Genomic DNA, 11,521 nt, shown 5'->3' with positions numbered 1-11,521 from the left:
TAATCTTCCTTGAGATATTCATGAAACAATTGATATAACAATACTAAATAAATTTTCTTTTGTAATTATGACCGAATTCTATTTCAGCGAGAACAGTTAAAGTTTAAGCGAAAATAGTCAATAAGTCACGAGTTAGAATCCTGATTAGGTCCCAATTTAAAGTATATTTTTTTTCTAAAATTAGACTCTTTGATGTTTTTAAGATTTAAAAGTATATATTTGGATCCTTTTCAAATTGATGATTTTTTGTTATTATAAGTCGAATTATTATTATGAAAATAAATGTAAAGGATATAGTATTATATGAGTTATATTCCCTCACAAATTTTTAAAATTATACTCTTTGGAACTTTTTAAATTTAAACAATTTTTAATTACATATTTTTTTGGTAAATAAGATTGTAAAAGCATTTATTTGGACTCATTTCACAAATATTAAAAAAATTTCATTATTATAAGTCGAATCGTTATGATGAAAATAAATGTAAAGGATATAGTATTATATGAGTTATGTTCACTCACAAATTTTTAAAATTAGACTCTTTGAAATTATTAAAATTCAATTAATTTTAATCTTTTTTTTGGTAAATAAGATTGTAAAAGTATATATTTGGTCCTTTTTAAAAAAAAATTAAAGATATTTCATTATTATAAGTCGAATCATTATGATGAAAATAATGTAAAGGAGATAATATATATGAGTTATGTTCTTTCACAAATACAAGTCAATTGATGTGACTAAATATGTATGATCAAGTTATAATTGTGTAATACAATTTGTTATGTTACATGTCAACCTTTGATCAATTTATATTTACATTTTAGGGGTTATTAGACAATATTTTTTGATAATATATCATTTAAAATTCTCTAGTGATATTCAGTAAACAACTGATATAAAGAGATTATATTAATTTTCTTTCGTAGTTATGATCAAATGCTATTGAGGAGCGAATGGTTAAAGCTTAAACAAATAATCTATAGGACACAAATTTGAACCTAGGTTAGATCCCAATTTTAGGTATTTTTGCAAAAAAAAAAATTAGACTCTTTGAAGTTTTTATGATTTAAATAATTTTTAATATAGGCTGAATATCAAAAATCATTTTCAAACGGCCTAGAGCATCTGTGGGAAGGTCAGTTTCATTAAAGTAGGTTTTGTAATTCTGAAGAGTGTATGCATGCTTGGCTAGCACACCTTGCTCTTCAATGTCTGCGAGTCATTACATGCTAAATATTTATAGAAACTCTTTCAAATATTTTCGGTATTTTATTTCTGTAGTTATCCAGAAAGGATATGGAGTAGTAGTTGTATTAATAATGTATTTGTCTAGATTATTATGGGCTTTAGTCAACCTAACAAAATAAGTACCCACTTTGTATGCCTCTAGATTTTCCTAGAAAAACGTAGGTGGAACTTCCAAGTAGCAAAAATAGTTGGCTTGCCCCATATTAGTGTTTTTTACTTTGTGTTATCAAAATCAGAAAGTACTAATTGTAATAAATTATTCAGAAACACGAAGTAACTGAAATTTATCAAATCAATAAGCAAAATGAACAGAAATTTTATTTCAAAAAAATACTTAAAACAAACGTACCACAAAATGAAACAATGTTTTAGTTTGGAAGAAGATCAAGTCCACCGAACTCACAGTGTCCCTTTAAGGAAATTATTCCCCACTAGTATCCGAGGTTTATTTTGAAATATAACCTCCCAGGGTAGAATGATCTTAATTAGTAGAGTGTAGATACCAAAAACTCTACTGTCGGCGAATCAATCCACATCAGAAAAGTACACGAAGAAAAATGTGTTTTGAAGAAGAAGGAAGATCAAAAATTTCGTTGGAAAATATTCTGAAGACTGACTGGTATTTATAGGCAAAAAAAATATATTCTGAAAGGTTGCAACCCTTTCAGAATTGACACGACCATTAATGAAAGGTAGCAAACTTTCAAATGGTATTGACTGTTCTTGAAAGTTGCAGCCTTTTGGAACACTCATGGCGGGAATTTTAAATATAACGGAAAATAAAACAGGTCACGTGCACAGATCCGAGTTTGTTCGGGTTAACTAAAGAGTTGAAAACATTTCGGTTAACTTGTGTTATCAACTAATTAATTGAAAATATTTTTTTATCAACTAATTAATTGAAAATATTTTTTGGTCATTTAATTAATTAAATAAATAAATAAAATAAATTCTGTCCAAAAAATAATCTCTCGATCATTTGCCAAAGCCGAAGCCGAAGCAAGCGAGCGAGCGGCGACGATGACGGCGCGAGGGGGTCCCTCTTTCCAACTCTTTTAACAATTAATAGGAGTGTTTATGTATTTAAACTCTCCTATTTTCCTTTCCATTACCAATGAGGGACAATTGCCTTTTTTATTAAAGCATAAGAGGACTTTTCAAGTTCCCAACTCTTTAAGCGTGCTACATACCCATCAATTAGTTCCATCCTTTTCTAAAGAATATTTCACTTTGTTTGCTTCACGATACCTATGCTGAATTTGGGTCCCCCCCCCCCCCCCCCGGCTCCATATTAGAACCCTCCAATCATACAATATATTAGAGTAAGTTGGGTGTGGTCATTCTTAAGAAGGGAAAATATATCCTCACAGTTGATATTGATTTCTACTGGCGTCAAGTTGTTGTTTAATGCCAACTCAATTCCCTGCAGTAGTTTTGTCAATTCTGCTTTTAACGAATTAGTAGCATAAAGGTTGCTTATATAGCCTAATACCCCTTCTCCCTTTATATTCCAAATTACCTCCCCCCACCCCCACCCCCACTCCTAATCCTTTTCTCCCGGGGTTATCCATTGACGAACGATCCGTGTTTAGTATGAATATATTTTTGTTGGAGGTTCCCATTTTATGTATGTAGTTTTTGGGGTAATGCTTCTTTTCAAGGGACCAGTTAGTGAAAGATATTTTAATGCTTATTTTCGTACTTATATTATTATGGTGATTCTCATTTTTTTCCCTCCAAATGTTCCATTTGAAGAAAGGGTACACTTCCTACCAATTTAATGACGTTTTTCTGAGTGAAAAACTTAGGTGTTTCAGTCTATGTTGCCAATCTCCATTATTTGTAATATTGATTTATTTCATATATAACTCCCAAGTCTAGCCACATTTTCCTAATTGTCTCACATTCTAGGAACATGTGGGTGATCGTTTCGGGAGTGTTGCATATATGGCATAGATTAATTATTTCTATTCCAAAGTATCTTAGATAGTCCGGTGTGGGGATTCTATTTTGTTGTCACCACCAGATGAAGTATTTTATTTTATTTGGACGTTTTGATGACTAAATCCATGCAAATTCATTTTTGGATGAGGCGTTTCAAGTGGCGGAGCCATGATCGCTTTAGGCGGTTCATCCAAACCACCTTCGACGAAAAATTGTATTATTTTTGTATCATTAAAATAAATTTTTAGGTACATATAGCAGATGTCGATTCCCCTTTAACTACTTTGTGGGTCTTTTTCTTCAGATTTTGAACACCCTTATCGAAAATTCTGAATGTGCATCTGTGTTGCAACATTATTTTAATTTAAAATGATATACGATGCTTGTTTTTAGGACTCCCTTATGGCTAGGCTTCCATGTGGCGTTGTACATTGTAGTAGGTTTAACAGTTTAATTAACTCAAATGATATAGGTCCTCTTTCGTCCTAAACCAGTTTTAAGGGCTCTCCCATTTATGTGGAGTTGGACATTTAGTAGCTCTCTCATTGTTATATTGTTAGGTAGCCTTGGTCATGCGAGATATTCACTCTTACCACGAGGTTTTTCAACTCTCAACTTCTATTAACCTTTTCTACAAACATTCCATACTATCACGAAGAACCTTTCATATTTAGAAACTGTTATGAAATATATCTTTATTTTTGCTAATTATTTTTATATTACGTGCATCAAAATTTATTTATAAAGTTATTACATTATCAATTTTAGTCAAGCTAAAAAATTTTTAGAAAAGTTGTTCATTTGTCAAATTATAGGACAACATTAACTTATTTACTCACTCAATATTTATTCATTTTTCTATTTTATTATAGAAGTTAAATAAAAAAAATAGTATGATTTTTAAAGAAGCATAAAAAGAGAAGATGAAAGAGTTGGTGAAGAATTTCATATGGACAAGTATAGTGCGAAGAATTCAATTCTAAAATTAGTAAAGTAACTTCTAGCCCATACATGCTTATTTGTACCTAAAATGCAATATCTTTATATGGTTGTATTCTTAATCCCTCTGGTAGGGAAAATATACGTCTTTAAGATTGCATGCTTAAATTACATACTTTGTTCAGGATGACAAAATTTTTTATGATAAGTTATAACTTCAATATTTCAGTTCCACAAGTATATGAAAATGATATAAGATGAGGGGTTTCAACATTGTTTTTTATTTGAAAATTATATACGATGCTTGTTGTTAGGACTCCTTTATGGCTAGGCCTCCATGTGGCTTTGTCCTTTATTGCTCCGTTTGTTTAAGTACATTGTATGAGGTTTGATGTTTTAATTAACTCAAATTATATAGATCCTCTTTCGTCCTAGACCAGTTTTCAGGTCTCTCCCGTTTATGTGGAGTGGGTCATGTAGTAGCTCTCTCATTTTTATATTGTAAGGTAGTCATTAGTTCAAGATATTCACTCCTACCACGAGGTTTTTCAACTGTCTACTTCTTTAAACCTTTTCTACAAACACTCCATACTATCATAAGGTTTTTTTCTATTATTAACCTTTCATATTTAGAAACTGTTATGAAATATATCTTATTTTTACTAATTATTTTTGTATTACTTGCATCAAAATTTGTTTATAAAGTTATTACATTATAAATTTTGTTCAAGCTAAAACATTTTCAGAAAAGTTGTTCATTTGTCAAATAATAGGACAACATTAACTTATTACTCACTCAATATTTTTTCATTTTTCTATTTTAAACAAAATTTATGTTTTTTTAATAGAAGTTAAATAAAAAAACAAATAGTATGAATTTTAAAGAAGCATAAAAAGAGAAGATAAAAATTGATGATGCAATAATAACGCTCAATTTATTCTCAAGAAAAGTAAGAGAAAAGTGATCGTTAGCAATGAAAATCCAACTAAGAGTCGGTGAAGAATATCATATGGAAATGTATAGTGCAAAGAATACAATTCTAGAATTAGTAAAGTAACCTACAACCCATACATACATGTTTGTACCTAACATTCAATATTTTTATATGGTTATATTCTTAATCCCTCCGAGTAAGGAAAATATATGTCTTTAAGATTGTATTGCTTAAATTACATACTTCATTCAGGATGACAAAATTTATTATGATAAGTTATATGTTCAATCTTTCAGTTCCACAAGTATATGATAATTTCAAATAAAACAATTAATATTTTAGTCTCAAATTTCAATTATTGAGCTATTTAGTATTATCAGTATTATATGGTGTACCCGTATAATTCAGTTCGGTGTATTACTTAACACAAAACAGACATATGGATGAAATCTCGCCCGCCAGTAAGACTACGACCTTTAGTAGAAATCCATAAGTCTCAGTACAACCTGACAATGTAGATTTTAAGGTCACCTATCAGACCAGGACTGACACCTTAGTCCTCTTTGGACATTAGCTTAGTTGATGCACATTAGATAATGTTTGTACCCTTGCAAAGTGCAAAGTACCCTTTCAACTAGAGTACAGGTTGGAGTCCGTTTATCCGAGATGGAGTATGTCGATTAATAGTATCTCCCACAGTTCAGTTTCATATAATTTATGACCTTGTGTTGTAGATTACTCTGCATAGTATTGATTGGTTACATGCTTATAATAATTACTTGGTCATTGCATTAACTAGTTTATTTAAGTTTTTATATTCAATTCAACATCTTAGATTTATCAAGTTTAGCTTGTTAGATTATTTTTTCTATCTCACATATTAAGTATATTCAAAGTACTACACACATACTCTTTTACACTATATCGTCTTATAATTTATATTAATACTCTCAGTATCCAACTCGCAAATAGTACGATTGTTGTATCATCTAAACAACTAAGCTTGGCGAGTCCTCATCTTTCAAGGACAACAGCTATTATCTTTTCATTATGTTAATCTTTCAGTTTCAGATAGTTCGAATTAGTTGGAACATTGTACCAATAACTCATCTTAGTAGAGGCTTTCAGACAGTCACACGGTAGTTTTAACTTTATGATTTTGTTCAAATGAATTCTATTTTGACCACTAAGTTGTTTTGGATTTATCTGAGTTTAGCTTATGCATAAAATATCTTCAGTTATTATTTGTATGAATCATATTGTTATGCAAGACCATGCGTTAGTTTGGCCCATTTATGGTTCTAAGCACCGTTTTACCACTACGGGATAGTCTCAAATCTTGACAAACAGAGAATGTGTTTGAGAAATGCTGTTTTTTTTTTTAAATAGTTAATCCCTATTATCATTTTAGAAAAATAAACTTCATCAAAATGAGAAAAATAACTTATCAAATGATAATCGGAAAAAAATGGAAACAAAGAGAAAAAAAAAGAGTTTCTAGATTTAACTCCAAATGAAACCTCTTAGAGCTCAATCACGAGTAATGAGGTAAACAAGATACCCATTTTGCTAGATAGGAAAACCATGGGGTGGCAAAAACCTATATAATCAGAGACAAGACTATAAAATTTTCATGATCTAGTACATAGAATGGCTTTTACCTTACATGGAGAATTTTGAGCTAATTTTTACCTATTTAGGTCAAATACATTTTGTATGGACTGATCCAATTGGACCAACCCTCTTATTATTATTTTTTTGTTTTTGTGACTGTATTGTTATCCTTGTGTCTACTATTAAAAAAACAAAAAAAAAACAAGGCTCATATAGAAGATAATATGAAAATACTTTTGTCATGTTAAACTATGTAATTTGAAAATATATACAATTTTAACTCTTCATTGGATCAATAATTCTTATATATATTTATCCTTTTTATCTGGTATTTCTTTGAGAAATGTTAAAAATTCATTTATTAGGGATGAAAATTTTGTACACAATTTTGATTTTTCCGTTTATTATTAAGGTTGGTGAAAAGATTATGCAAATTACGTTATAAAATTATTCATGTCTATTTCTCCTAATGGAGTTTATTAGCTAAAAAATATTTGATTGTATTTAATTAGTTCCTAATCTATATATGTATCTTTTCTTTAAGAGAAAAAAAACAAAATTCTACAAAAATCAACATTAGCCTATATATTAACACAAGTTATAATAATTTAAAATAGATGTAAAAGATCTATAAATCATATAATTGTCAATACCAAGTCATTATTATATAAAGAGAAAGTCGAGGCAAAGTCAATGAAAAATCATAATTTCAAAACCTTATTTAATGAAACTCAATGGAAGTCATGTTAATAAAAAAAATAGTTTTTTCAAGACCTAGCTTTAATATTTTGTAGAATTTTATTTTTTTCACCTCATACCTGAACCAAAATTCAGTATGCACAAATCATAACCAGTAACTTAAAAATATTATTGTCTTCTATAAACCATAAATGTCGATGTTATAGCTAATTTGAAATTCAAAACAACAAACTTAAACAATTAAAAAGTAGAAGAACGTGAGAGAGCGTTTGTATGTAGAATAGATTAGTAAAGAAGAAAATAAAACAATAGGTTATGATGAAATATAATGTTAAGTTGTAAGATTTTGTGGGAGAGACGTGGTGGTTAGAGGCATGAAGAACATGACTATTTTAATTAATAATTTGTCAAAATCATTCTGAAAGTACCCGTTAACTACACTACATTGCATTTCACAAGTATACGGATGTTTTAGAATAAGTTTGAAGGAATAAAAAATTTTAATGAGCGTGAAGGTGAAATTCAAATTATTATGATCGATGAAAGTTATAATTTAAGAGATACAAGGCAAATAAGATTGATTGTTCAAAGTGAATATACCTTGTCATTTCACTAGGAATGATGATTTTTTTTTAGAGGATTTTGTTCTTATTATTCATTAAGGTTGGTGAAAAGGCAATAGAACTATAGGGAAATTCATGTCTATTTCGCCAAATGAAACTGATAAAACAAAACAATTTAATGTATTTATCTATTTTATATCTTTCGTTTTCTCGAACTAAGATCTATCAGAATTTATAATTAAGTAAAAAAAAGTGCATCTTCTATAAAAGTCAAAATTTTAAGATTGAATGTACAATCATGTATTTCAACATCAGAGCTAAAAAAAATATTGTTCTTGAGTACTCTCACCCTATAAAAAGACTATAGTGTAGATAAATAATATATGTGTATTATTTGCTAAAATAAATTTCTTCGTGCACTTACTTTTTTATATTCTAATATTAAATTAAGTTATCATGATTTTTATTATTTTTTTAAAATAATAATTTACAATCAAATATGTATATATCTCATGCTTTTGGATATTTAATTTATAACCACGCAACATATCTGATAATAAAACGTGTTACTATGTTCTTTTGTTTGTTAGTCTAATGTACTATATATTCATGCATTTATTGAGTCATATTTTTTTACTGAATGATAAAAATGACAAATAAACATTCTAGTTGCAATGATTAAGTTTTTTTTCTCGTTTCTTAGACTAAAGTGCTAATACATTTCTTGTATTTTTTAATGAATAATAATGATGATTCGTGAGATAACAAACATGTTATGCTTTTGTATCTTTAATTTATTAACACACGTTATATCTAATAATAAAAAATACTATTTTCTATCATTATATTTTTTTTCTTAGACTAAAGTACTCATGCATTTCTTGCTTTCTTTTACTGAATAATAATGATGAATCATGGAAAAATAAAAGCATCTTATTTTTGCATCTCTAAATTGTCAGCACATGTTATATCTGGTAATAAAACATATTACTTGCTATCATTATATTTGTTTTATTTTTACTTACTATAAAGTATTAATGGATTACTTGTTATATTTGTTGCTGAATGATTAAGTTTATTTTTGGAATAATAATAAATACAGATACTTTTTGGAGCTTCTAGAATGTTTGAGTAAAATATCTTTTGATATTTTTTTTATTTGCTAAATATTTTTATAAATCACAAAACTTAATAGTTAAGGTAGACATTTAAATAAATATAATAAAATTCCTATATTTTTTTATATATCAAGAACCATCTATTAACTAGTATAAAAATGGTTGACCTTAATCAGTTGTAATTAAGCAAGTCTAAAAATGCCTTATTTATTAAAAAAGTTCTCCTGTCCAAAATCCTCATTCTCCTTCATGGATAATTCTTTTTTCACCACCCAAAATATGAAAAAATTGGAGAATGAAAAGTCTCATGTTCTTATAGCACTATTCCGAGGCCAAGTCTAAATTAATCCATGTCTTCATTTTTTCAAGCAATTAATCAATTTAGGCATTGGAGTTACATTAAGCTTAGTTGATAATTTTCATTTGTACTATTCTTGTGTAATGTTTCGTGGGTCAAAATTCATTTTCAATTTGATCCAATCAATTGCAAAAAATGGTGCCCCTTTTTCACATGTAATCTACACTATAATAATGGAATTGGTTGGTTTAGTGACCAAAAAAAAATATCCCATCTAAATTATTTTGGATCCAACCTACCACAGTTTTTTATGTCTACTATTATAGATTCACGGATTATTTTGATTATTTGAAAAATAGTGATGCTAAGGATAAAATAATAGAGTACCAGGATTGCCCCCACTTAGTCCCATTGATTTTCCTTCTTTTGCATTTGATAACGTGGAGAGTTCCAATTGGGCAGTTAAGTCTATTAAGAGGCAAATTGAGATGTTGAGTACTGAAGAAAATCCAAGAGTTCTGGTGAAAACTTTTGATGCTTTGGAATCTGATGCTTTGAGAATTCTAAAGCATGTGACGATGGTGGGAATTGGGCCTTCAATCCCTTCAATATTTATTGATGATAATACTTTCTGAGCTGATATGATATAGATTAGTTCGAAAAATTATATGGATTGGTTGAACTCAAAGGACAAGGGATAAGTTATCTACATAGCATTTGGTAGTTACTCAGTAATATCAACTCAATTGATGGAGGAGATTGATCACGGATTTTTGAAATGTGGGAGGCCATTTTTGTGGGTGATTAGGGAAGGACAAGATGGGGATAATATGGAGGATAAGTTGAGTTGTAAAGACGAACTTGAAAAGTAAGGGAAGATAGTGAGTTGGTGCTCGCAAGTGGAAGTTCTGAAACGCCCTTTTGTTGGTTGTTTTTTGACTCACTGTGGATGGAATTCAACTTTAGAAAGAATAGCATCTAAGGTACCGATCGTGGCATGCCCACTCTGGAACGATCAAGTTTGTAATGCAAAACTCATTCAAGATATTTGGAAGAATGGTGTTAGAGTTAATGTTAGTGAAGGCGGTGTCGTGAAAAGAGATGAGTTTTATAGATGTATCACAATTGTGATGGGGGACGGTGAAGAAGGGAAAGAATTAAGAAGAAATGTCAAGAAATGGAGTGATTTAGCTAAGGAAGATATGAAGGGAAATGGTACTTCAAGTGTGAATCTCAAGGATTTTGCGAATGAGATTTTACTTGGTTACAATGAGTACTGAATCACTTATGAATAGATGACCTCAATAAAATAGCAAGTAATCAATAAGACTTCTTAAGAGTTTTTTTTCGTTTCAGAAAAAATAGTGTATTTCTTCGAAATTATTCATAATAGATTTTTTTTTGTTTCTGAAATACTTATATCACTTTCTTTCTTACTTTATATTTTTGTTTTTTTCATTAATTTCTTATTGTTCCACTTTTAGTCATTTTAAGAAAATTATGTTAATTTATTTTTTTTAAATGTCCTTTAATTTATATATTTCTTAAAAGTTTACACGTGAAAGACTATTGTGCACAAACATAAAAAAATTATTTTGTTTAATGTGTCACATCAGCACAAAAGGTGCACGAATATACGGGGAAAAAATTAGTTCAACGGATAATAGGACCCTAATAAGTTAACAGAAAATATATTTTGCAAGACACTATTTTGACGTGAAATGACACAAGCAACAAATTGGAGAAAATTTGAGATATTTTCGTAATTTCTCAAAAGAAAAAAACTTAAGGGTGATAGGGTAAGTTCATCAATTTTTTATACCCCAATTACCCTCAAAAGTAAAATCACTACTCTTTAAAAGTAAAAGCACTTCTGAAGAGTAGACTATAATTATTAATTTTTCGTTCACACTGCCCAAGAGGTCGCTGACCATGTACTTGTATGAGGCTCCATTTATATTGTGACATATGCAAAGTGTTGGGTCCTAGAAAATGACTCAAATTCATTTTTCTCTCTCTTTTTTAAACGGTTTTTATCTTTCTTACCTTTTTCTTTTACTTTGTTTTCTTTGACTTTTCTTTTCAAATTAATGTTCCAAATTTCTCTACTTCCATACTTATATAATTTTATTCATGGAAAATATGAAATCCAAAAAGAAAAC

The 11,521-nt window shown here is 29.1% G+C and overlaps 1 pseudogene; it reads left to right on the top strand.

Moving 5' to 3' along the window:
- The first annotated feature begins 9,340 nt into the window (after positions 1-9,340).
- LOC101262852 (UDP-glycosyltransferase 75C1-like) lies at positions 9,341-10,836 on the top strand (annotated as a pseudogene).
- The last annotated feature ends 685 nt before the right edge of the window (positions 10,837-11,521 follow it).

Source organism: Solanum lycopersicum, chromosome 1 (assembly GCF_036512215.1).
Source record: "Solanum lycopersicum chromosome 1, SLM_r2.1".
NCBI lineage: Eukaryota > Viridiplantae > Streptophyta > Magnoliopsida > Solanales > Solanaceae > Solanum > Solanum lycopersicum.
The sequence above is the reverse complement of the archived record's forward strand: the minus strand, read 5'-3'. Positions and strand labels throughout refer to the sequence as shown.